This window comes from Mesoplodon densirostris, chromosome 16, assembly GCF_025265405.1.
Source record: "Mesoplodon densirostris isolate mMesDen1 chromosome 16, mMesDen1 primary haplotype, whole genome shotgun sequence".
Taxonomy (NCBI): domain Eukaryota; kingdom Metazoa; phylum Chordata; class Mammalia; order Artiodactyla; family Ziphiidae; genus Mesoplodon; species Mesoplodon densirostris.
The window spans coordinates 7,362,494-7,390,086 of NC_082676.1; the positions used below are offsets into that span (position 1 = coordinate 7,362,494).

Consider the following 27,593-nt stretch of genomic DNA (forward strand, 5'->3'; position numbering starts at 1 on the left):
ATCTTCTGCCGAATTTCTTCTAGAATGTTCATTTGTTGTATGAGCATCTGCTCCATGACAGATAGTCTGCTAGACCTTGGGTGTGAGAGATGATTGAATAGATACCATCCTTACCAATGGGGAGCTCCACTCTAGGGCTGGCGACGCATAAAAGCACATAAACACACATCAACGAGGTCAAGGAATGAACTTAGGACTGCTTAGCTGGGGTGCTCAGCGGAGTTCCCTGAGGGAAATGACATTTGAAGCAAGGCCTGAAAGATGAGCAAGAGTCCCCACAGGAAAATACAGGGAAAGTGACTCCAGGCAACAGGAGTAGCATTTGGGGAGGATTAAAGCAAGAGAAAAGGACTGGCCTGATCTTGGGGCAGAGAGGAGGCCAATACGACAAGAGTAGGGATTGCAAACTACTTCTGTAAAATGCCAAATAACAGCGTTGTATGTGTATGCTTCTGTGTGAGATTTTGTTTGTATAGCTTTGCTTCCACCATTTGTCCCAGGGTTCTTCTATCCGTCCTTTTAAAAAAAATTTTTTTTATTAATTACTTTTTAATAACTATTTTATCATACTACATTATATTTTACTTTATCTTCTTTTTTTCCTACCTTCCCTCCTTTCTCCCTCCCTCCCTCTCTCTCTCCTCTGTGTCTCTCTCTCTCCTCTGTCTCCTATCCCTCTCTCCCTGTCTGTCTGTCTCTGTCTCCGTCTCCTCTCCTCTCTCTCTTTCTTTCTCTCTCCTCTCCTCACCTTTCTCCTATCTCTCTCTGTCTCCTCTCTCCCCTCTCCTGTCTCTCCCTCTCCTCTCTCTTCTTTCTTTCTCTCTCTCCCTCTCCCATCTCTCTCTCCTCATTCTCCCTCTGTCACTCTCTCCCTCTGTCTCTCCTCTCTCTCTCCCTTTCCTGTCACTCTCCTCTTCTCTCTCTCTCTTTCAATTCTTTCTTTCTACTTTTTCTCCCCTTTACTCTGAGCCGTGTGGATGAAAGGCTCTTGGTGCTGCAGTCAGAAGTCAGTGCTGTGCTCTGAGGTGGGAGAGCCAACTTCACGACACTGGTCCACAAAAGACCTCCCAGCTCCACATAATATGAAATGGCGAAGATCTCCATCTCAACACCAGCACCCAGCTTCACAATGACCAGCAAGCTACAGTGCTGGACACCCTATGCCAAACAACTAGCAAGATAGGAACACAACCCCACCCATTAGTAGAGAGGCTGCCTAAAATCATAGTAAGTTCACAGACACCACAGTACACACCACCGGACTCGGTCCTGCCCACCAGAAAGACGAGATCCAGCCTCATCCACCAGAACACAGGCACTAGTCCTTTCCACCAGGAAGCCTACACAACCCACTGAACCAACCTTACCTACTGGGGACAGACACCAAAAACAAACAACAGGAACTACGAACCTGCAGCCTGCAAAAAAGGAGACCCCAAACACAGTAAGATAAGCAAAATGAGAAGACGAAAAAACACACAGCAGATGAAGGAGCAAGATAAAAACCCACCAGACCTAACAAATGAAGAGGAAGTAGGCAGTCTACCTGAAAAAGAATTCAGAATAATGATAGTAAAGATGATCCAAGATCTTGGAAATAGAATAGACAAAATGCAAGAAACAGTTAACAAGGACCTAGAAGAACTAAAGATGAATCAAGCAACGATGAGCAACACAATAAATGAAATTAAAAATACTCTAGATGGGATCAATAGCAGAAGAACGGATAAGTGATGTGGAAGATAAAACAGTGGAAATAACTGCTGCAGAGCAGAATAAAGAAAAAAGAATGAAAAGAACTGAGGACAGTCTAAGAGACCTCTGGGACAACATTAAACGCACCAACATTCGAATTACAGGGGTTCCAGAAGAACAGAAGAAGGGAGTAAGAAAATATTTGAAAAGATTATAGTTGAAAACTTCCCTAATATGGAAAAGGAAATAGTTAATCATTCCAGAGTCCCATACAGAATAAATCCAAGGAGAAATATGCCAAGACACATACTAATCAAACCGTCAAAACTTAAACACAAAGAAAACACATTAAAAGCAGCAAGGGAAAAACAACAAGTAACACACAAGGGAATCCCCATAAGGTTAACAGCTCATCTTTCAGCAGAAACTCTACAATCCACAAGGGAGTGGCAGGACATATTTAAAGTGATGAAGGAGAAAAACCTGCAACCAAGATTACTCTACCCAGCAAGGATCTCATTCAGATTTGATGGAGAAATTAAAACGTTTACAGACAAGCAAAGGCTGAGAGAGTTCAGCACTACCAAACCAGCTTTACAACAAATGCTAAAGGAACTTCTCTAGGCAAGAAACACAACAGAAGGAAAATATCTACAATAACGAACCCAAAACAATTAAGAAAATGGGAATAGGAACATACATATCGATAATTACCTTAAATGTAAGTGGACTAAATGTGCCCACCAAAAGACACAGATTGGCTGAATGGATACAAAAACAAGACCCATATATATGCTGTCTACAAGAGACCCACTTCAGACCTAGAGACACATACAGACTGAAAGTAAGGGGATGGAAAAAGATATTCCATGCAAATGGAAATTAAAAGAAAGCTGGAGTAGCAATTCTCATATCAGACAAAATAGACTTTAAAATAAAGACTATTAGAAGAGACAAAGAAGGACACTACATAATGATCAAGGGATCGATCCAAGAAGAAGATATAACAACTGTAAATATTTATGCACCCAACATAGGAGCACCTCAATACATGAGGCAAATACTAACAGCCATAAAAGGGGAAATCGACAGTAACACATTCATAGTAGGGGACTTTAACACCCCACTTTCACCAATGGAAAGATCATCCAAAATGAAAATAAATAAGGAAACACAAGCTTTAAATGATACATTAAACAAGATGGGCTTAATTGATATTTATAAGACATTCCATCCAAAAACAACAGAATACACATTTTTCTCAAGTGCTCATGGAACATTCTCCAGGATCGTATCTTGGGTCACAAATGAAGCCTTGGTAAATTTAAGAAAACTGAAATTGTATCAAGTGTCTTTTCTGACCACAATGCTATGAGACTAGATATCAATTACAGGAAAAGATCTGTAAAAAAAAATACAAACACATGGAGGCTAAACAATACACTAAATAACCAAGTGATCACTGAAGAAATCAAAGAGGAAATTAAAAAATACCTAGAAACAAATGACAATGGAGACACGACGACCCAAAACCTATGGGATGCAGCAAAATCAGTTCTAAGAGGGAAGTTTATAGCAATACAATCCCACCTTAACAAACAGAAAACATCTCAAGTAAACAACCTGACCTTGGACCTAAAGCAAGTAAAGAAGAACAAAAACCCCCCAAAGTTAGCAGAAGGAAAGAAATCATAAAGATCAGATCAGAAATAAATGAAAAAGAAATGAAGGAAACGATAGCAAAGATCAATAAAACTAAACGCTGGTTCTTTGAGAAGATAAAATTGATAAACCATTAGCCAGACTCATCAAGAAAAAGAGGGAGAAGATTCAAATCAATAGAATTAGATATGAAAAGGAGAAGTAACAACTGACACTGCAGAAATACGAAAGATCATGAGAGATTACTACAAGCAAGTGTATGCCAATAAGATGGACAATGTGGAAGAAATGGACACATTCTTAGAAATGCACAACCTACCAAGACTGAATCAGGAAGAAAAAGAAAATACGAACAGACCAATCACAAGTACTGAAATTGAAACTGTGATTAAAAATCTTCCAACAAACAAAAGCCCAGGACCAGATGGCTTCACAGGCAAATTCTATCAAGCATTTAGAGAAGAGCTAACACCTATCCTTCTCAAACTCTTCCAAAATATAGCAGAGGAAGGAACACTCCCAAACTCATTCTACAAGGCCACCATCACCTTGATACCAAAACCAGACAAGGATGTCACAAAGAAAACTACAGGCCAATATCACTGATGAACATAGATGCAAAAATCCTCAACAAAACACTAGCAAACAGAATCCAACAGCACATTAAAAGGATCATACACCATGATCAAGTGGGGTTTATTCCAGGACTGCAAGGATTCTTCAATATACGCAAATCAATCAACGTGATACACCATATTAACAAACTGAAGGAGAAAAACCATATGATCGTCTCAATAGATGCAGAGAAAGCTTTTGACAAAATTCAACACCCATTTATGATAAAAACCCTACAGAAAGTAGGCATAGAGGGAACTTTCCTCAACATAATAAAGGCCATATATGACAAACCCACAGCCAACATTGTCCTCAATGGTGAAAAACTGAAACCATTTCCACTAAAGATCAGGAACAAGACAAGGCTGCCCACTCTCACCACTCTTATTCAACATAGTTTTGGAAGTTTTAGCCACAGCAATCAGAGAAGCAAAGGAAATACAAGGAATCCAAATCGGAAAAGAAGTAAAGCTGTCACTGTTTGCAGATGACAGGATACTATACATAGAGAATCCTAAAGATGCTACCAGAAAACTACTAGAGCTAATCAATGAATTTGGTAAAGTAGCAGGATACAAAATTAATGCACAGAAATCTCTGGCATTCCTGTACACTAATGATGAAAAATGTGAAAGTGAAATCAAGAAAACACTCCCATTTACCATTACAACAAAAAGAATAAAAATATCTAGGAATAAACCTACCTAAGGGGCTTCCCTGGTGGCGCAGTGGTTGAGAGTCCGCCTGCCGATGCAGGGGACACGGGTTCGTGCCCTGGTCTGGGAAGATCCCACATGCCGCAGAGCGGCTGGGCCCGTGAGCCATGGCCGCTGAGTCTGCGCATCCGGATCCTGTGCTCCGCAACGGGAGAGGCCACAACAGTGAGAGGCCTGCATACCGCAAAAAAAAAAAAAAAACCTACCTAAGAAGACAAAAGACCTGTATGCAGAAAATTATACGACACTAATGAAAGAAATTAAAGCTGATACAAATAGATGGAGAGATATACCGTGTTCCTGGATTGGAAGAATCATTGTGAAAATGAGTCTACTACCCAATCTACAGATTCAATGCAATCCGTATCAAACTACCACTGGCATTTTTCACAGAACTAGAACAAAAAATTTCACGATTTGTATGGAAACTCAAAAGACCCCGAATAGCCAAAGCAATCTTGAGAACGAAAAACGGAGCAGGAGGAATCAGGCTCCCTGACTTCAGACTATACTACAAAGCTACAGTAATCAAGACAGTATGGTACTGGCACAAAAACAGAAAGATAGATCAATGGAACAGGATAGAAAGCCCAGAGATAAACCCACGCACATATGGTCACCTTATCTTTGATAAAGGAGGCAGGAATGTACAGTGGAGAAAGGACAGCCTCTTCAATAAGTGGAGCTGGGAAAACTGGACAGGGACATGTAAAAGTATGAGAATAGATCATTCCCTAACACCATACACAAAAATAAGCTCAAAATGGATTAAAGACCTAACTGTAAGGCCAGAAACTATCAAACTCTTAGAGGAAAACATAGGCAGAACACTCTATGACATAAATCACAGCAAAATCCTTTTTGACCCACCTCCTAGAGAAATGGAAATGAAAACAAAAACAAATGAGACCTAATGAAACTTCAAAGCTTTTGCACAGCAAAGGAAACCATAAACAAGACGAAAAGACAACCCTCAGAATGGGAGAAAATATTTGCTAATGAAGCAACTGACAAAGGATTAATCTCCAAAATTTATAAGCAGCTCATGCAGCTCAATAGCAAAAAAACAAACAACCCAATCCAAAAATGGGCAGAAGACCTAAATAGACATTTCTCCACAGAAGATATACAGACTACCAACAAACACATGAAAGGATGCTCAACATCATTAATCATTAGAGAAATGCAAATCAAAACTACAATGAGATAGCATCTCACACCAGTCAGAATGGCCATCATCAAAAATTCTAGAAACAATAAATGCTGGAGAGGGTGTGGAGAAAAGGGAACACTCTTGCACTGCTGGTAGGAATGTGAATTGGTACAGCCACTACGGAGAACGGTATGGAGGTTCCTTAAAAAACTACAAATAGAACTACCATATGACCCAGCAATCCCAGTACTGGGCATATACCCTGAGAAAACCATAATTCAAAGAGTCATGTACCAAAATGTTCATTGCAGCTCTATTTACAATAGCGCGGAGATGGAAACAACCTAAGTGTCCATCGGATGAATGGATAAAGATGATGTGGCACATATATACAATGGAATATTACTCAGCCATAAAAAAAACCGAAATTGGGCCATTGGTAGAGACGTGGATGGACCTAGAGTCTGTCATACAGAGTGAAGTAAGAAAGAAAGAAAGACAAATACCATATGCTAACACATATATATGGAATTTAAGGGGAAAAAAATGTCATGAAGAACCTAGGTGTAAAACAGGAATAAAGACACAGACCTATTTGAGAATGGACTTGAGGATATGGGGAGGGGAAGGGTAAGCTGTGACAAAGCGAGAGAGAGGCATGGACGTATATACACTACCAAACGTAAGGTAGATAGCTAGTGGCAAGCCGCATAGCACAGGGAGATCAGCTTGGTGCTTTGTGACTGCCTGGAGGGGTGGGATAGGGAGGGAGGGAGACACAAGAGGGAAGGGATATGGGAACATATGTATATGTATAACTGATTCACTTTGTTATAAAGCAGAAATACACCATTGTGAAGCAATTATACTCCAATAAAGTTCTAAAAAAAAAAAGTATGAAAAGAGAGAAGGTGAGCACTCCTCTTGACAAGGATGGAAGAGGCTCTGTGGCCTGACAACACGCATACAGTTAAGGCATTGCTTGCTACCTACTTCATGGCATCTAACCACTGTTTTTATATGTATACATATATCTGATTCACTTTGTAATACAGGAGCAACTAATGCAGCAATGTAAAGCAATTATACTCCAATAAAGATGTTTAAAAAAATACTGTGTTAGAAGAAAATGTTAGATGTATTTAGAGTTATATAAATAAAGCACATATTTAGTACATATCAGAATAAAATGAAGAATTTTTGTAAAAAGCCAGATAATAAATGTTCTAATCTTTATGGGCTGTGCAGCAGCCCTGTCTGTCTCAACTACTCAACTCTGTAGTTGCAGAGCAAAAGCAGGCACAGACAATACGTACTGTAAATGAATGGGGTGGCTGTGTGCCAACAAAACTTAATTTGCAAGAACAGTCAGCAGGCTGAATTTGGCCTTAGTTTGCCAATTCTTGGAGAAGAAAGTGAGGAGTAACAGGTAGTGTGGTTCAACATGAGGACACTGAGAAAGGTGACGGCCAGAGCATGCAGTGTCTCAGATTTAGAGCCCCCATGATAGAATGGGCAGGTAAGTCCTGGTCAGGCCAACCTGGGATGAACTGTTGCCTGTCACTTACCAGCTTTGTGACCTTGGGAAAGTAGCAATAGCTTAGCCTCCCCTCGATTTTCATATCACCAAGGAGACCGTCATAACTGCCTGGTAGGGCAGTTAAATGAAAATACACATACGTCTGTTACGTTATAGATGCATTAAATACATTCAACAAACCTCAGTTCCCTCTATCCCATGCTAGGCACCTGTTATGACTTGGAATATAAGATGAGGGTAGGATGCTTTGGGGGGCTTGGCTGAAAAGCTTCAGGCAGCACTAGCCTCTGTTGAGCCCTCCCAGGGTTCCCCCAACCCAGCCTTTGGAGGATGGCCCCATAATTCCATGGAGCATCTTTATAGACAGAAGGCGGGTTCCTTGTTACACAGTTAACCTTTCATTAACCCTAGAGAAGTAATGTGAAAAAAATTTTTTTACTTAATTGCACAGCACAGATTTAATTTCTCGTGTTAATTTCGTGATTTGGAAAAAATTTCATTTTAAATTAAGGGAGAGCAAAGGGCATTCTACGTTCTGTGTTAGGATGGGGCAAACATTATTGCTTCTAATAAGCAAGAATGAGGAAGAACATCCTACCCCTTAATGTCATTAGAAGAATTACTTGTGTTTCACACTTTGGGGCCCCCTATGGAATAGCTGGATGAAGTATGAAGGGACTTTAAAATATAAGACGGAGGAAATTTGTTTTTTTTTCAGGTATATATGGGATGTATAATTAATCATAATGTATAACATGTAATTACATGACATTATATAGTGATATAATCCTATATACCACGTAATTATATGTAATTATATGTAGTATGTTATAGCAATATAATGTACACTTTAAAAAATTTTATGATTGGACATCTCAAAGTTATGCTTAATGCTTATGTGTCTGTATGTGCACACTCTCATGAGTGCTTGTGTTTTCAGGACACCTAAGAATCCTTACCTTGCTAAAATGAGAAGCGTAAAAAGATTTTTACCATGCTTGCCTAGTGACTTGCTTAAATAACTACAAGCAGACTCAGGAATTTTATTCCTAATCCCATTTTCTAAATGACTGAGCTGAGGACCGTGAATATATGGTAAGTAAGAGCAGAAAACTGCTACCAGCAGGAGAGGAAAAACCTTGACTCCCCTGGTTTCCAACAGATTAGACCGTTGCCACAAGGGATTCAACTCTCCACACTGCACATCCTGCTATGGTCCTTAGAATTTTCTCTTACTGAGAGCTAGGTTAGGTAGGACAAAACCTGGGACCGTGCATGCAAGGAGAAGAGACATATGTAGAAAAGAATCTGAGCAATTATGTACTTTTAAAAAACTGAATAATTAGGAAAAAAATTGCATATGTGCACATAAGTTTATTCAACACATTCTGCGGTTAATGTCTGCTCTATTTTGTGCTTCAAAGCCAGTGACTATAATGTAATGTGCACAAATCTCACTTGGAGTTCTTTTTAGAAATGAAGATTCAGGGCCTTATGCTCCAAGATTCCAGTTTAGTACATCAGAGACAAAACCCTGGAATCTGAATCTTTAAGTATCTTGAATGAGTTTTGTAAAGGTGAGCCATGTGCCATGCTTTGAGAACCCCTAAAAGTAATGAGTTGGCTCTTGAAAAATGGCCAGCTTTGTTAAATTCAACTTATTTACAGTATTTCTCTCTCTCTTTTTCCTAATGATCAGAACATTGCAATATATACCTATGTATGCCAACCTGCAAATTTTCAAGTTAGGTCTAAGTCATTTTTCTCACAAACTCAAAGGATCTTTTTCAGAGTTAATTGGCCAAGAAGGAGGAGAGTCCAAATGGCTGCTTTGATGTAATTGCCACCCACTGTTGGTTCTATCCACCTCTGAACAGGTGTAGAAGTCATGAATCATCCCTCCTGATTACTTTTGGCATTTTGCAACTGATCATTTTAGAGGCCAAACTGTTTTGTGAAAAATTTAACTTGTCATGCTGTCAGAAAGCTTTCAGGAAGATATTCGACATTTAAACATTTTTTTCAAGTCAATAATCTAGGAGACTCTACACGTATTTCTTCAGCTATTTCAAACATGCTTGTCTTCGAAGGAAACAATTTTCAATGCAGATTAAGCAAATACCTACACATATAATCTCAGAAAACCTGGTCTCAAATGTAATAGTTAGGTGAGTACTACAGATTTTTTTCTATCATCTTGTCTATCATCATGAACTAATAACTAGTTTAAGAGACTATATTTTTGCTAGAGATATAAAAAGAATTATTTTCATTTCTCTATAGAAAATGCTCATGCTAGGGACTATACACATATGTTGTTGACTACAGAAAAAGAAAATGCATTTCATAAAAAAATTCTAGGATGAGGATGAAAAGAATAACTAATACTAAAAGCCTCATTTATTGCAGTGGTTTTACAATTACCATTCCTGTGAACTAAGCACTGTTATCGATGCCCTGTATTAGCTCATTTAATCCTTGACAGGCCTCCTTATAATCATTTATGAAGGTGGAAACTGAGGCTTAGAACGTTAACTAACATTCTCCAGACTACACAGGTAGAGCTCAGCTCCCAAATTCTGTTAATTATAATACTAAACTGACTCCATATTTGCTTTTGCCTGGCTTCCTTACTTACAAGCAAGCTTACAGTGGACTACTTAATTCAACCTCACTGAACTACTACTTCCATCTCCAAGGAAATGAACACAATAAACAACTTCAATGGGTTTTTTAAAGAGTGATGACAAGATACAACTGAAGTGTTTCATGAAGTTCTATGTACATATAGAGTATTAAGAACAATGCCAAAATAAATCTGATATTGTCACATTAATATGGGAGCATCCAGTGTCAATTCCTGCTTTGAGTCTGTTTATCCACTTGACATTCAACCACAGCTGCACAAAACCTGGCTTAGTTGGAGGTGCCTGGTAGCGCAGGCAATGGGGATTTTCAAAGGTCAAGGACATGATCCCAAGCTGGTCATCGATATAACTTGCTTAGACAGCTAGAGTCAACTTCCCTTGCCTCTTCTTCCCCCGCAGAGTATTTGTTTAACATTTGTACGCAAGTATTTATGACCAAATTTACAGTTGCAAGTAAGAGCAGGGACAAGGGTCATATTTACACGGTGTCAGGAAACTTAATTCTGACTGTAACTGAAATTTTTCATAGGAACAAAGCAGATGAAGCTGATCTTTAGAGTCAAAGGGAGATGAGATTAAAAAGAGGTTGTGTCTCTAATTTCCCAGAGGTGCAGAATTTGTGTGCTCTCTATTGAGTTTTCTGCATTTTCTGTTGCTGTTGTTTATGTCTGTTTCCATTCTGAGCATTGTCCTGTATATTGGGGAGAGCTCAGGCATTCAGAATACAAGATTGATTTCTCTTTTTGCCAAGTGCAAAGTTTGTTTGCAAGAAAGTAATTATTTTCTAAAAGCATTATAGTGAGCAATTAGAACTGTGGTCAAATAGCCAGGGGTGTGGACTTCACACACACCAACCTGTGAAGGCTTCTTTTTGTGATTATTGACCTGAATGCAGTGTAAAAGAGAGTGAACCTATTCTTTCTTGGGTCTTGGTGGGATGCTAGGTAAGGAGAGGCCTGGGTAGAGGGGAAAAAGCATTCATTGATCGCTTATTAAGTCTTAGGAACTGTGCCCGTCAGCTATGGGTATTTTTTTATTCCTCCACTGACCTTTATTTTTTTTAATTTAATTAATTTTTATTGGAATATAGTTACTCTACAATGTTGTTAGTTTCTGCTGTACAGCAAAGTGAATCAGTTATACATATACATATATTCACTCTTTTTTAGATTTCCTTCCCATTTAGGTCACCACAGAGCATTGAGTAGGGTTCCCTGTGCTATACAGTAGGTTCTCATTAGTTATCTATTTTATACATAGTGGTGTATATATGTCAGTCCTAATTCCCAATACATCCTACACTCTCTCCTTCCCCCCCTTGGTAACCATAAGTTTGTTTTCTACAATCTGTGACTCGATTTCTGCTTTGCAAATAAGTTTATCTGTACCATTTTTTTTAGATTCCACATATGAGATATTATATGATATTTGTCTTTCTCTTTCTGACTTACTTCACTCTATGAATTTCTAGGTCCATCCATGTTGCTGCAAATGGCATTATTTCATTCCTTTTTATGGCTGAGTAATATCCCATTGTATATATGTACCACATCTTCTTTACCCATTCCTCTGTTGATGGACATTTAGGTTGCTTCCATGTCCTGGCTATTGTGAATAGTGCTACAATGAACATCGGGGTGCATGCCTCCTTTCAAATTATGGTTTTGTCCGGATATATGCCCAGGAATGGGATTGCTGGGTCATATGGTAGTTCTATTTTTAGTTTCTTAAGGAACCTCCATACTGTTCTCCATAGTGGCTGTAACAATTTACATTCCCACCAACAGTGCAAAAGGGTTCCCTTTTCTCCACACCCTCTCCAGCATTTATTGTTTGTGGATTTTTTGATGATGGCCATTCTGACCAGTGTGAGGTGACAGCTGTGGGTATTGGTGACAATAATAACTATACAACATCAGCAATAACCACATCAAACATTATTGAGCACTAATTTAACATGCCAATTTCTATGCATTATCTCTAATTCTCCCAACAACCCCATGGGATGAGTATTCTTTTTATCTCCACTTTACAAATAAAGAGAAGGGATTGTGACCCGGAGAAGCTGATAAGTTTGTCCAAGTCTAGGAAATTGGCAGAGCTGTGATTTGAACCTGAATCAGCCTGCTTCCTATTCCAGAAGCCTGCCAGGGAGAAGGATACAGTAAAAACAGTATAACTGAAAGGCATTTAACCAGAAATAGTAGATTAATTAATTGATCAATTACAAATTTTCATATTGCAATGTAATTGCTGTTTAATGTGCTTTAATTAAAAAGAAAGGAAAAAAAAAGACTTTCTGGGGATGTCAGCAGGGTCAGGTAAGACCGTCTCAGTCTCTTTTAACTTTGTAATGGGTGGGTATCTGCTGTTTTGAGTGTCTACTATCCATCATCCTCTTTGTAACAGCACCCTGAAATGTTTGGGGGAACCACTCTTCCACTTTCAATCCCCACGGTTTGGATGGACCCCTAGGTCTGGCTAATCAGTGTGATTTCACCTCTCTGACCAATGTGATGAGTCCAGGGGTGGGCACATGATCCAAGTCATCCAATCTCAGAGAATCCTGGGCTTTATGCTAATACTTTGGGAAGCGTGTTATCTGTTTTGCTGTAGACTGGCAAGGCGCCTCCACTTTGAACCTGAAACTAATGCCAACAAAGTGAGGAGAGATGGAGAGACATGTATTTGTGATGATAGGATTTCTGCCTCTAACCAAGTCCAGTCTTAGAGCAGTCTTACCTGCGGCCTCTAAAATTACTTAGGTAGTTGATTCCCCTTTTTGGCTTTAGCCAGGTTGGGCTGGGTTTTTCTGTCTTATAATTGGATGTGTCTGGTTTATTACTGCATCTACCCCATCTAAAGTGGGAGGGGTGTTGGGGACACAAAATGAGCTGTGGACTTCCAATCTGCACACTTACGTTTGACTCTGTGCTCCATCATTTTATTAGCTATGTGACCTTCAGCTAGTACCTAAATCACTCACAATGTCAGTTTTGATTTCTATAAAACATGGACATAAAAATCAATTTCTCTGATGCTGAAGGTAATGGAAGGGCCACATTATTACATGAAAGAACTCTGCAAAGAACTGCATGGATGGAAGGATTCTTATCTCCAATCTAAGCCAACTAGGACTGTAAGATATTCATTGTGTCTCTCAATCCAAGCATTTTCTTTAATTGAGGTGCTGAAGTATTGCTGGCCACTTTAAGTGCTATAATTTGGCCCTAGACTTTCAAGGGAAATAAGAGAGCCATAATGATGTTTATCTTACTCTGAGGTAAACCAACATTTCCTGTTTCCATTAATTGATTTACCAGAAGTGTACCACTTAATGCACATGCAATTAGGAAACTTAAAAACCAACTCTCAAAATTGTGCTCTATTAAAATGAATGTCAACCTTTATGTAGAGGAAGGAAGATGAAGAAAAGTTTTCTTAGTCACTGATGAGTAATTAATTATGTTACAACTCATTTTGAGAAATGGCACCTGTATAGTTTTGAAACAATATAAAAATAACACACAATCTGGATTGAAATTAAGGTGTAGCAGATCAACTTAAGTATTTCTCACATACCAAAAAAAAAATATGCCACTCATTAAATTCTTCTCTTTTGAAAGAATAGAGTACGTTTCCTTGATAGACAACTATTCAGCTTACTAACTGGAGAAACACTGTGGACAATGCTTGTCAGAGTTCATCTGAAATTTTAACACCCACTCAAAAGTATATATAGATTAAAGAATGCAAGGGACATCCATGGCGGTCCAGTGGTTAAGACTCTGAACTTCCACTGCGGGGGATGCAGGTTCGATCCCTGGTCGGGGAACTAAGATCCCACATGCCGCATGGCACAGCCAAAAAAAAAAAGGAATTTAAGTCCTAATAAAATGGGGCTACCCATAGTAGATATGTATGTGTAGTTGTTAACTAGTATGTTTCAAAGTAGATTTATATATTTCAGCCCCTGTCCACTTATTCCCCAAAGCAGATTTGCCATCTGAAGTGCATTTGGGGGTGTACTAATTGCACAGACACAGATGTACAACCTCTCACATCAGCTTAACTCCCCCCACTTACCCCCTGCTATGAAATGGATGTTTGTGTCCTCTCAGAATTCATATGTTGAAATCCTAACCCCCAATCTGATGGCATTTGGTGGTGAGGCCACTGGGAAGTAATTAGGTCGTGAGGGCAGAACCCTAAAGAACGGGGTCACTGCCCTTATAAGAAAAGACTCCCGAGCTTCTGCTCTCTTCTCTGTGCCAGGTGAGGATATAATGAAGAGATGGCCATCTTCAAGCCAGGAAATGGGCGGTCACCAGATACCTCTGCTGCTCCCTTGATCTTAGACTTCCTAGCCTCCATGTATTAGGCAGGGTTCACCAGAGAAACAAAACCAATAGGATATATATGGGTATATTTAAGAGGAGATTTATTATAGAAATTGGTTCATTTAGTTATGGAAGCTGAGAAGTCCCACTGTCTGCTGTCTGTAAGCTACAGAACCAGGAAAGCCGATGGTATAATTCAGTCCAAATGAGAATCAGTGCAGATGCTATAAATCCTAGTCTGGGCCTGAAAACCTATCAACCAGGAGTGCCAGTGTCTGAGGGCAGGAGAAGAAGGATGTCTCAGTCCAAGGAGAAAGGGTGAAACTGCCCTTCCTCCACCTTTTAAATTCTATTTGGGATTTCAATGGATTGTGTGATGTCCACCTGCAACAGTGAGGGTGATGCTCTTTATTCAGTCTGTTGATTCAAATGCTAATAATCTCTTCCAGAAACACCCTAGTAGGCACACTTGGAACAATGTTTCTCTAGCCATCTGGGCATCCCTTATCTCAGTCAAATATTATATACTGCTAATCTTTCTCCCAGTCTTCTCCAAAGGGACCCACTTTTTTTTTTTTTTTAAACCAGGATAACAGTGCATTGGGGGAAAGGAAATAATCAAACATTTTGTGGACTAGGCTTTTGGTTTTTATAGATTGAGTTAAAATTCTGGCTCTGTCACATATTAGCTACATGATCTTGAACAAGTTACTTAGTCTCAGCCTTAATTATCACAAGTATAAAATGTATTTGTAGTATCTACTCCATGGTAGGCTTAAATGACATAAGCATGGAAAGCATTTAGGACACTGTCCAGCACAAAATAAGTATACTCACATACACAGGCACACACACAATATTAGCTCTTACTTTTGTTCTACGATTATTTCCAGAAAATTAGAAAGGTATAAAAAAAGTGTGAGGAAAAAATAACTCAGAATTCCATATCCAGAGATTTCCAACACATAATATTTTGCTCTTAGTAAGATATAAAATATTGATTTTGAAAAATTAACAAAACTGGGATCATAGTGAAGAGCATGTTCATAGCATATCCACTATCATGAACATTTTCCCATTTTTGAACTATTTCTTTGAAGCATGCTTCTATTCGGCTACATGCATTTTCATCACAGCCATATCAAAGATAAGTGATTTAAAGAAAAATGGGTTTCCTATGGAATAAATGTTTATTTTTAAAATAGCTGTCTAAAAGACAATATCCAACCCCTCATTGAGAGAGGATCATTATTCACCTTTTAATAAACAGCTTCCATTTTTTTCTGAGTACACATTTTCATTTTTTAAGAAAAACGTTATCAGAATACGCATTCTATTTTGCAATCTGTTTCTTTTTCAAAGATTATACCTTGTCCCTCTTTTCATCTAACTAATCATACTTCTATAACATTACTTTTTATAACTGTACAGTGTTCCCTTGTGTGCCTATACTATCATTTACTCTAAAAAATTATCTGTAATTGAAGATTTAGGCAATGGAGCATAGCGATTAAAAGAGAGGCTTTGGAATCAGAGAAACCAGTCTTCAAATCCCAGATCCATTACTTGCATTTTGGTACCATGTACAGATTCCTACCTCTTCTGTAAATGAATCATAGTTTCCTCTGCTGTAAAAAATTAGACTCTGGGCTAATTATTTCTACCTCATAGACTTGTTCTGAAAATTAAAAGAGAAACAGTATGAAAAGCATTTAGCATAGTGAATGACATGTTAAGTGTAGTTTACATGTGTTATTATTCATTTACTGTTATTATCATTATTATTATTTCTGGTTTAGAATGTGTGGGTATGAAAGAATAAAAGAACACAACACATATGGGAAAGAAATGCTTTTCTGTTGGGGGAAATTAATGGCTAACATGATAAAGTGTCTACTGTGTCCCACATACAGTTGTAAGTTCTCTGCACATTAACTCATTCTATCTTCATAAAAAGCACACTATTATTAACCTCATTTTACAGGTGAGAAAACTGAGGCATGGTGACCTTAAGTAACATGTCCCACCTATCTGTGGCAGAATTATGATTCGAGCCCACTTGATCTGTCTTTGGAGCCCATTTCTTAATGACTAGTTTCTGTTAGTTTTCTAAACAAAATTTTCAGTAATGATTATTTCCCAAACCTGAACCTGGCCTGGTCTAGTAGGTTGATTCCACTTTGGCCCCTAAATTTTTGCCAGTGTTGGTATAAAACTGTATTATACCAAAAAAAAAAAAAAAAAAAAAAAAAAAGGAAATTGGAAAGGACAGCAGGAGCAAATAAAATTGAATTTTGATTACAACCACATTTATATCTGTTCAACCTACCGGCTGTGCATATACTAATACCTTTAATCCTCACAAGGACCACATAAAGTTTTTGTTATTATTTTCTCTAATAGATGAAGAAACTGAGGATGGGAGAGGCTGAATAACTTTCTCTAACCAGAACAGCCAATGGAAATGGAGCTGTGATTTGAACCAGGACTTAAAAGGACACCGACACTCACCTTTAATTGCTACCCTGCACTGATTCCCTGCTAAGGAGTAGCACCTAGTATACGGTGACTACAGGATTGGTACAACTAGAATGTGGAAAGCCTTGAATGCCAACTAAGGAGTTAAAACATTTTCTCCATAGTCAGTGATTCTTCACATGGCCAAGAAGCTTTCTCAACAGGCTGAAAGAGTTTCAGAACAGAAGTGGTGATATGTAGCCACCATTCATTTATTTAGTCAACAGATATGTTTTGAGTACCTACAATGTGCAAACTACTGGCTATAAGAAGAAAGAAAATGGACAGGGTCCCTGAAGGCAGGCAGTGTGTATTCCAGGGAGGGAAGCTCCCTTAGATATTAGAGTTCAACCAGGTGTAATTTGCAGAATTTAATATTCTGTGTAATGAGTATATTCGCTTTATTTTAGGAAGTGCGAACAAAACTGAGAACTCAAAGAGGACGGTTGATGCCAATGGCTGACAGATTCCCACAAATGAACTGACATACTAGAGATGAGCAAGCCATTTAGTGTGTGTTTTAAATATTCCCTTCCTGTCAAATTCCTGCTGCTGTGCCTCCAATATCATACATAGCAGAAGAAAACAGAAAGAAATGAACACAGAATATTAGTTTTGCAGCTTGGGCTCCACAAGGCATCAGAAAACATTCTCATTTCCCCACTAGCAATGATGTTCACACAGCTGGGTCTGCAGGAAGCATTCATCAACAATTTGTCAGGGCTTTATCTGATGTTTAATAACCACCAAATAATTTACTTCTGGAAGAAAGGGAAAGATTTAACTCCAAAATATATTTTAGGAATAATTTCTAAACACCACCAAACACAAAGTCCCCTTGGAAAGTTACAGTCTCTGTCTTATTTTATTTTTTAACAGACTCCTAGAAATATAAAATCATGCCAAATTTGTGGGTTTTCATGTTAGAAACTTCCAGAATGTCTCACTGGAGCATCGTTAGCAAACAGAAGAAATTTATGAGAACATAGGACTAGTCACTGGAAGGTCACACCTATTAATTTATCTACTGCAAAACCAGCACATTCTCTGCACACGTACCAAGACTGGGGGCAATTGGGAGAATTTATTAGTATTGATGGAAAATGAGTTGCACATGGACTTTTCCATACATCTTAGCTGACTAGTTCACCATTTAGAAGATTCCTCCGCAGGCGCTGATGACGAGATACTGCTATTTGTGTCGCTCAGAAGTACTGAGAGAGAAGCTTGGACCTCAGTGAACACACAATATCTGCTTCCCAGGAAACGTTCTTAAAGAGAGAAGGAGGGCTTCCCTGGTGGCGCAGTGGTTGAGAGTCCGCCTGCCGATGCAGGGGACACGGGTTCGTGCCCCAGTCCAGGAAGATCCCATATGCCGCGGAGCGGCTGGGCCCGTGAGCCATGGCTGCTGAGCCTGCGCGTCCGGAGCCTGTGCTCCGCAACGGGAGGGGCCACAACAGTGAGAGGCCCAAGTACCGCAAAAAATAAATAAATAAATAAATAAATAAATAGAGAGAAGAAGGAATGCTTTTATTCCTCGGCACATAGCTTTTTTCTATGTTCTGTTGGGAGTCAATTATTATTTTCATTTGAGAGCAACTTCAGTTTTCATGATGACAGACCGGAAAAAGAGTGCCCTAAACAGCAGAGGGGAGACTGCCTATAGAAGGAGGAGGAGGGAGCAACTTAACTCGCCTTGGCCTAGAATTCATGGAGCGTGGAGTCCCACATTCACTTTCTGTAGTGGACGCACAAGGGCAGCAAGTGGTAGCTAAGGTGGTCGATTGAAGGAATGGTCCCTGTTCTCTTCTCCATGCACTTGCCCCCTTGCTGTTGTTTAATCCTTGTATTTTAACTCTGAACTCTACTTGCTTTGGCCAATAGCCCTTGGGAAGTGTCAACATGGCAGTTCTGAGCTTTGCACGTTTCTGCTTTTCCTCTTGGGCCTCTGATACTGCCACAAGAGGCATGTGTCTGGCGAGATCACTCATCCAAGAAGGATGAGAGACGTGTGGAAAAGAGTCAGTCACCCAGCCTGGTCCACTCTGGGTGGCAGCCTGCCCCCTGCTGCCCAGCCAAGGCCAGCCTAGAGTAACCATGCCCCAGTGGACTTAAGTCTTACCCACGAGAATAAATTACTTTTGTTCTAAGGCAGTGAATTCGGTTGTGTGTGTGTGTGTAGCATTTTTCTACAACTGATAACTGATACAGTTTTAATTCATAATTCCCTTCATTCATGTTTCCACTTGGGGGCAAAGGAGAAATATATTTACACTCTGTGAACCTTAAAGGAGGAATTAGGGAGAATTTTCTTTCATCAAGGCAATTAATTAACCTACAAAACACGGAAAAGTAGTAACAATGACATGATGTTATTTGAAAATTATAATGATTCTCTTCCCTCACTGTTAGGGTGATTTGAGTCGATCATGATTCTTTGCTGGGTTGGAATAAAACCCAAACCCTTCCCTGGGAATCGTTGGTTATCCGTGGGAGTTAAGGCCAGGCCAAAGTGAGTAGATGTGATTAATCAAAAGTTTCTGGCCGGATGAAGCTTCAGTTTCTGTTTTGCCTGTAAAATTCCTGCTACTGGACTATGAGGTGTCCAAGGGTGGGGCTGTGATCTTTGCCTACTGTGCAGCCAGCATGGGTTTTAATTTAAATTAAATTTTAATCAAAAAAAAAGTTTCTTCCCAACGTATGTAATCTCATTCTCACAACTGTGGGTAAATGAAAGCCGAGGTGGCCTGAAGGTATTGCCAGGCAACTTTTTCCTAATCATTTTTAAAAGTATTGACAGCAGTGCAAGGGCCTTTGTCCCCACTACACTCAAATTAATTGCAGATGCGTTGACATGTCTGTATGGGCAATGGTTACATCCTGATGACTTGAAGATTCCTCAGCTGTTTCATTTTTGGCAGCTGAATAAAGAATGACACAGCATGAATGAATATTTTACAGAGGGGACCTGGCAGCTGTGGAACATGAATGGCTGCTTGGCTTTTACTGTAGCAAGCGGTGTCATGTCAGACTGTTGCTTGTTTTAGCTGACACGTTCAGTGTTCAGAGGTGAATGGGTCTGATTGTCTAACAGAGAAGAGTTTTTATGGCCATCTGAAGGCATGTGATCCAATAAGGTGAGTGAGGAATTAAAAGATTCCATTAAAAAGTAATTAAGAGGGACTTCCCCGGCAGTCCAGTGGTTAAAGACTTAGCCTTCCAGTACAGGGGGTGCAGGTTCAGTCCCTGGTCGGGGAGCTAAGAGCCCACATGCCTTGTGGCCAAAAAAACCAAAACATAAAACAGAAGCAATATTGTAACAAATTCAATAAAGACTTTAAAAAAATGGTCCATATTAAAAAAAATGTAATTAAGAAATGGCCATCCTAACGAGTCCCTTTAAAGGGAGGCGAGTCAGCTGTCGTTGCATTAGATCATATTATACGTTGCAGGTCCTGATGGGAGGAAATCTCTCTCCTTCAATAGAAGGGAAATTGTTAGGAGCTGATGTAAAGTATATTGTTTGGAGGATTTGTGTTTTTAAAAGTGGTTTTAAACTTTTCCTCATTCAGCACCTGTGGGAAAATATAGGAGTCCTGGAAGTTTCTTCAGATATATCATTGATGAATATTTTGCATCAACATTATCAAATGAGTTAGCATTAAATGCAATGAATGTTGCACCAGAGTCCAGGTAACCAGGATTCAGCTTGACTCCCCTAATTTTCTTCAGCTGTTGAATAGATTTGGGTAAGTAGCTGACAGGCTCCTAGATCTTGCATCCATGGGATCTAAGTTCCAAAGCTGAGTACACAGACCAGCAGCAGCATCTGGGTGTTAGTTAAAAATACAGCATCTTGGCCCACCCCAGACCTACTGGATCATTATCTGTATTTTAACAAGCTCTTTAGGTGAACTGAATGCATATTAAATTTTGGGAAGTGCTACTCTAGACCTGTGGTTCTCAAACTTCAATCTTTTTGCCTATCACTTTCATGACCTCTTATATAACCTTGTACTATCATTTAATTGATGTCTTAATTGATTTTTTAAATAAATTTATTTATTTATTTCTGGCTACGTTGGGTCTTCGTTGCTGCGCGGGCTTTCTCTAGTTCTGGCGAGCGGGGGCTACTCTTCATTGCGGTGCACTGGCTTCTCATCGTGGTGGTTTCTCTTGCTGCGGAGCACAGGCTCTAGGCACACAGGTTTCAGTAGTTGTGGCACATGAGCTCAGTAGTTGTGGCCTGTGGGCTCAGTAGTTGTGGCACACGGGCTTAGTTGCTCCACGGCATGTGGGATCTTCCCAGACCAGGGATCAAACCCATGTCCCCTGCATTGGCAGGCAGATTCTTAACCACTGCACCACCAGGGAAGTCCCTTAACTGATTTTTTTTTTTTTTTTTTTTTTTTTTTGCAGTATGCAGGCCTCTCACTGTTGTGGCCTCTCCCGTTGCGGAGCACAGGCTCCGGACGCGCAGGCTCAGCGGCCATGGCTCACGGGCGCAGCCACTCTGCGGCATGTGGGATCCTCTCAGACCGGGACACGAACCCGCGACCCCTGAATCGGCAGGCGGACTCTCAACCACTGCGCCACCAGGGAAGCCCCCCCTTAACTGATTTTTTAAACCTAAATACATTTATTGAAAACTAAATCGAAGTATCATTTGCTAGGTGTTCTACATGATCACAAAAATTTACAATGAAATAAAACAATAGTATTATCTGACACAGTGGTGAAGACTAAATGTGTTAATAAGTGTAAAGCAGTAGGGACAATGCCTGTCATACAATAAATAAAGGTCCTCATCAGTCATCCTTCTAAATGTCAGTCATACCCAGTCACTACTTCATCAAACCCCTCATGGCTTCCCATCTCACACACAAGGTGATGCAGATTCCTCAAAGCCCTTTGTAACTTGGCCTCCAGCATACCATTCTGAGCCAGTCTCTTAGGATTCTCCCTTCTGCCCACTGCACTGCAGTCATCTCAGCCTCCTTGTTTTCCCTGAGATAAACCAGACACATGCCTGCCTTTGCACTTGCTTCCCTTTTGCCTGAAACACTCTGGTTCCAGATACCAACTTGACTTGCTCCTTGAGACCTCACCTCTGTCAATCTCTGCCCACTATTCTTTTCATTTTCCTTTCCATCATTTGATGTTCATATTTATGTTCTGTAATCTTTCTCTCTCTCTGTACATTAATTTTGTCTCTCTCCACTGCAATATAATCTTCCATTAGAAAGATTTTTTTTCCTTAAAGCTAAATACCCAGCAACTAGAACAGCCCTGACACTTAGTAGGTGCTTAATTAAATAATTGCCGAATGGATGAATGTTAAAAATTTATGTTAGTTTACTAGCTATTGCTGTATAACAAACCACCCCAAAACTTAGTGGCTTAAATCAAAGACAACTTCCTTTGCCCAGGCCTATGCAATTGAGCAGGGCTTGGAAAGGAACACTTGTCTGTGTCACTTGTTGCCAGCTCAAAGGCTGGGGCAGAAATTAATAAATTAGTCCTGGTCTAATCAGGTAGCTTCTGTTGGGCTTATAAAAGAACAGACAGTTCCAAGAGCTAGGTTTCAGCTCCATGTGAAAATAATCGAAAGTTAAAGCAGTCTGAAGATGAAACAGGCAGGATATGAAGTGAGTTCCACTGATTCTTTTTAAATATATGCTGAGTTACCACAGGACACAAACATTATGGGGGATACCAACACTGGAAAATAAGTCCATTACGTTCCCTTCTATTGCCAAGGGCTCCAGCTCCAAAGAACTGCAGTACATTCCACCGCTTCCCCAGACTTCACAGCTAGCCATGCTGATGAATATTTTTTTCTATTTGGAGTCCTAATATTCTCATCACACAGAAGACTGGTTGAGGACCTAACTAGTCTGCGAGGGAGACACATATCCTGGTTCAGTTAAATTACACAGCCCTGCAAAAAACAATTGCTTATTTTTTAATAGGTACAGAATATGTCTGGAAGCGGTATTAATCGAAGTAGAAACTTAAAGCTAGAGACAAAGGTAGAATAGTCGTGTGTTGTTTCATGATCAATGATTCAGTTACTGAATGTGCTTGTGTGAGCTGAGGATCTCATCAACCATTTCTAACACTGCATGCCGCATGAATAATTGAGAAGCATAAATAAGTGAGGGGAGAAATGTATTACCATGGCTCTCAGTCTTTATAAAGTTAAAACTTTGTGTGGAGTCTTATTTTTCAATACCTTGAGAATTGAATACATATAATACTGTATGTTCAGTAATGCTTTTCAAATTTGTATATTTAATAATCGCAAATATGTTTATGTCTAGCAGATTGGTGGAGAACTCAGGACTGAGACAGACAAATGCAGCTCTTCCTCTTAGCAAATGTGTTACCTGGAGGAAGTTACAACCTCTCTCAACAAGTCCCGTGTTTCTTGCCTTCGAGGTGGGGAGGGTGTACTGTCAGCCTACTGGAGACGTTACAAAGTGATTTGATGCATTTAAAGTTCTTCGGATGTAACCGTTGGTCAATAAGTGCTAGCAATCATCACTTTGTTACGAGTATTAAATAGTTGTTATGGTGTACATATACTGAAGACCCCTTTCAAATAGTCTGAAGACCTCAGGATTTCTTAGCCAATATATTGGGTAACACTGATTTGTACAGTTATACCTCCAGTCACTTAAATTCTCCCTATTATTTTTGGTTTCTTTTTTTTTTTTTTTTGCGGTACACGGGCCTCCCACTGTTGTGGCTTCTCCCGTTGCGGAGCACAGGCCCCGGACGCACAGGCTCAGCAGCCATGGCTCACGGGCCCAGCCGCTCTGCGGCATGTGGGATCCTCCCGGACCAGGGCATGAACCCGTGTCCCCTGCATCAGCAGGCGGACTCTCAACCACTGCGCCACCAGGGAAGCCCTCTCCCTATTATTTAAAAAAGTTTGAAGAGTTTAATCTAGTATCTGCTCTAGGCAAACTATTCACTTCCTAAAATTAGCACAAGAGCTAGGCGTTAATAAAACAAATAAAACACACGATATATAAATTTGAAACTTAAGTAGTGGGTAATTGTCCTAAAATGAATATGTAGGTGTTTGGCCAAATTAAACAAAGCTGGGGGGGGGATTTGCAATTTTAAAACAGTAACTAAATTAATAATTTCAATTCTATTTGTTAATCTAACAAAGCCCTTTGCTGGTCAATTAGCCAGTCATTTGTTTATGAAGAAACCAAGATTAAGTACATTGCTCATCAACAATTTCACTCCAGTGTGTGACTCGTAAGACATTTTGAATGGTTAAAGTTGATTCCCTAATAGGTTTATGAGCTATGTCTAAGCAACTCAACTTTAACCAGTCACTGGCATTTTGATAAGTCAGCATTACCAGGTTGTTCATATTCTCCAAAGAGTTAGATAATATTATTAGCCATTTTGCAAGTATATCAAAAGGCATCTTTAATGATTGATTTGAAATTTGAAAAGAATATAAATACACAAAAATTTTAAAACCTCTATTTGAGGGTCTGGCTTAGCATGAACAGGGGTAAAATTATGAAGCTCCATGTTTTGAATCTGGTCTCTCAACCTTGGCACTAGTGACATTGGGGCTGGATCTTCTCTGCTGTAAGGTGGTGTGTCCTGTGTATGGTAAGGGGTTTAGCAGCATCCCTGACCTCTCCACACTCAGTAATACCTCCTCCTCAGTGTGACAACCAAAAGTGTCTCCGGACATGGCTAAGTATCCCCTGGGAGGGAGGAAAAAATCATCCTCTGTTGAAAACCACTGTCCTAAACTAACCATTCTAATAATTTTTGAGAGAAATAAGGATCTCTGCTGGTTCATGTAATTTGATTGCATTACGGAAGAAAAGCAAAATCTTGTTGTACTCATAACTCTTTCTACTTTATTCCTGAATCCCAACTCTTCTTTCTCTATTTCCTCATTCCTGTCTTACACTAGGAATTTTTTTTTTAATTTTAAAATTTCCCCTGGATTGAAAAGTTAATGTTAATAGCATAGTGAATGCAGTAAGATATGTCCCCTGCTGAATAACAGGTGGATAAGATGTATTGATTTGCCATAAAAGTCATACATTTATAAAGTGCCCAGCATTTGAGAAAATGGTTATAAAACAGTCTAAATCCCTACTGCAGTACAATGAGCTAGTAATAAGATTTGAGTTGTATGATAAAAGGAGATGTGAAATATGCTGATAGAATTTGTATTAACTATGTGGGCTGCAAAGCTGGTGGTAGCTGAATAGAAAAATGCAGTAAGGATGGTGAACTCTCCACCAGCCAAGCGGTAAAAACAGTTGTAGGGAACCAGACGCATGTCCCTTTCGGTCGAGGCCTCCTTTCTCTTGGGACCATGTGCTTAATATGTGTCTTTGACATTGACATACTTCAAGGAATGTGCGATAGAGCACAAGTACTTTCTGCTTGGAGTCGGAAACCCAGATAAACAATAAAGGTTTATGGAAGGTGGTAAAATTTTAGGGCTCCATTCACAATAAATGTTAAACACATGAAGCCTTTCTGAAAGCACAGGCATTGTTGGGATTCTGTGCTGTCAGAATCTCCCCACACACAACAGACTCCTGTTTTGGCTCTTGCTTGAGGGAACAGACTTAAGGTGAAAGGGGGATTTTTCTTCCTCTTTGACGACAGACAACCCCATTGCCTAGTGGTTGCTGCTGCTAGAAAGAGCCTTGTGCAACTCAACGTTTTAAATGCACTTCCTCGTTTTCTTTCTGGTTTTAGGAATTCTATTCTGTGTCTCCAAAGTTTCCTAACTTTTCTGACAACGCTCACGGTTCTATCTCGAGTCCTGGGTGCTTTTCTGAGTTCCAGACTTTTATCTTCAGCCACTTCTTAGGCATCTTCCTCAAGCTTATCATGTTCGACATTGGACCAGACCTGTTTTCTTTTTAGTATTCTTATTTCTCAGTTAATACTGACTTAATTGATCAAGTACGAAACCTCGAGATCACCCCTGATCCTGCTCTGTTGCCCAGTCCTCCTCCCCGACTGTTAGCGTTCTCATCTCTCCCTCCAATACGCAGCCTGTATCCACCCACTTCTTCGCATTTTTACTACGATCTCACTTGTGGAAGTAACCCGAGTGTCCCCAGGGAGGACTGCTGGCCTGTCTGCTTCCAGCCCTGCCTTCTGACAGTGCATTATATCTTCAGCACATGGCAGAATCATAAAAATATAAAAAGGAATCGAAGTCAGATCACATCATTTCCCTGCCTAAAAAGAAAAACCAAACTCATAGAAAAAGTGATCAGATTTGTAGTTATTAGAGGTGGGGGGGGGGCTGGATGAAGGTGGCCAAAAGGTAAAAACCTAGCTGTAAGATACCTAAGTACTAGGGACGTAACGGACACCATAATAATGACTATAGTCTCCTGTACGGTGTATTTGAAAGTTGTTAAGGGAGTTGATCCCAAGACGTTTCATCACAAGAAAAAACATTTTTCTCCTTTCTTTCTTTTTCTCATATGTATATGAGATGATAGATGTTAATTAAATTATTGTGGTAATCATGTCACAATACATATAAGTCAAATCACGATGCTGTACACCTTAAACTTATCAGTGCTGTATGTCAATTATATCTCAACAAAACTAGAAAAAAAGCTAAAAAACTAGAAAAAAGAATGTAAGGCCATTTTAATAAAATTCTGTTGGGTAGGGGCTGGGAATAGATACTTTCAATATATTTTACAATTGTCAGGCCTTTTTAAAGTTTAGGTTTTCTATTTTGTCCTCCAAATGATGACAAAGGGAGAAGAAAAATAAAAACGGTTAAAGGGGCAGAAAATAGGTGATTTGGGAAAGTTTAAAATAAAAGATTGTCTAGCATTATACCCAGTATAATGCAAAAGAATGACCTTCTTTTATTATCCCATAAGAGGATGGCAGGACACGGGGAGGGGGAAGGGTAAGCTGGGACGAAGTGAGAGAGTGGCTTGGACATATATACACTACCAAACGGAAAATAGATAGCTAGTGGGAAGCAGCCACATAGCACAGGGAGATCAGCTTGGTGCTTTGTGACTGCCTGGAGGGGTGGGATAGGGAGGGTGGGAGGGAGGGAGACGCAAGAGGGAGGAGATATGGGGATATATGTATGCATATAGCTGATTCACTTTGTTATACAGCAGCAACTAACACACCACTGTAAAGCAATTATTCTCCAATAAAGATGTTATAAAAAAAATAAGCAAAATATGGTCTTCAGATTAGGTGAATAGCAAGAGAAAAAAATTCCATAGCATTTGATCTCTATTTGTTAATTTAGTGTATTTAGGGGAGGAGGTCGGGGAGGATGAAGATCAAAGGGACTCATATTTACTCAGTGGCAACCATGTGCCAGGCACTGGGCTACACATTTGACATATATAATCTCTTTAATTTTACAATATCTTTAAACTTTTGGTTGCAAGTAACAGAAAATTAACTAACTGAAGCTACACAGATGTTCGCTTAACTGGAAGTCCAAAGGGCTGGGCTAAGTTCAGGATCAAGTCAAGCTCTCTGAAGGATAGGGACCTTCTCTCTCACAGCAGCTGTCCTCCCCTAAGGGTGAACCCTGCCTGGGTAATTTGCACCCCCTTGGAACACTGTGTCCAGGGCAATGGAACAATCCGACTGAGTGTTTTGGGTCAAGTGCCTCCCTCTGTGGTGGTGGAGATGGACTCC

General features: G+C 39.7%; 1 non-coding gene across 1 annotated transcript; it reads left to right on the forward strand.

Annotated features, from left to right (window-relative positions):
* Positions 1 to 6,730: 6,730 nt before the first annotated feature.
* LOC132477186 (U6atac minor spliceosomal RNA) lies at positions 6,731 to 6,860 on the forward strand. The gene has a single exon (XR_009530210.1). It is a non-coding gene; the product is annotated as a U6atac minor spliceosomal RNA (small nuclear RNA).
* Positions 6,861 to 27,593: the final 20,733 nt, after the last annotated feature.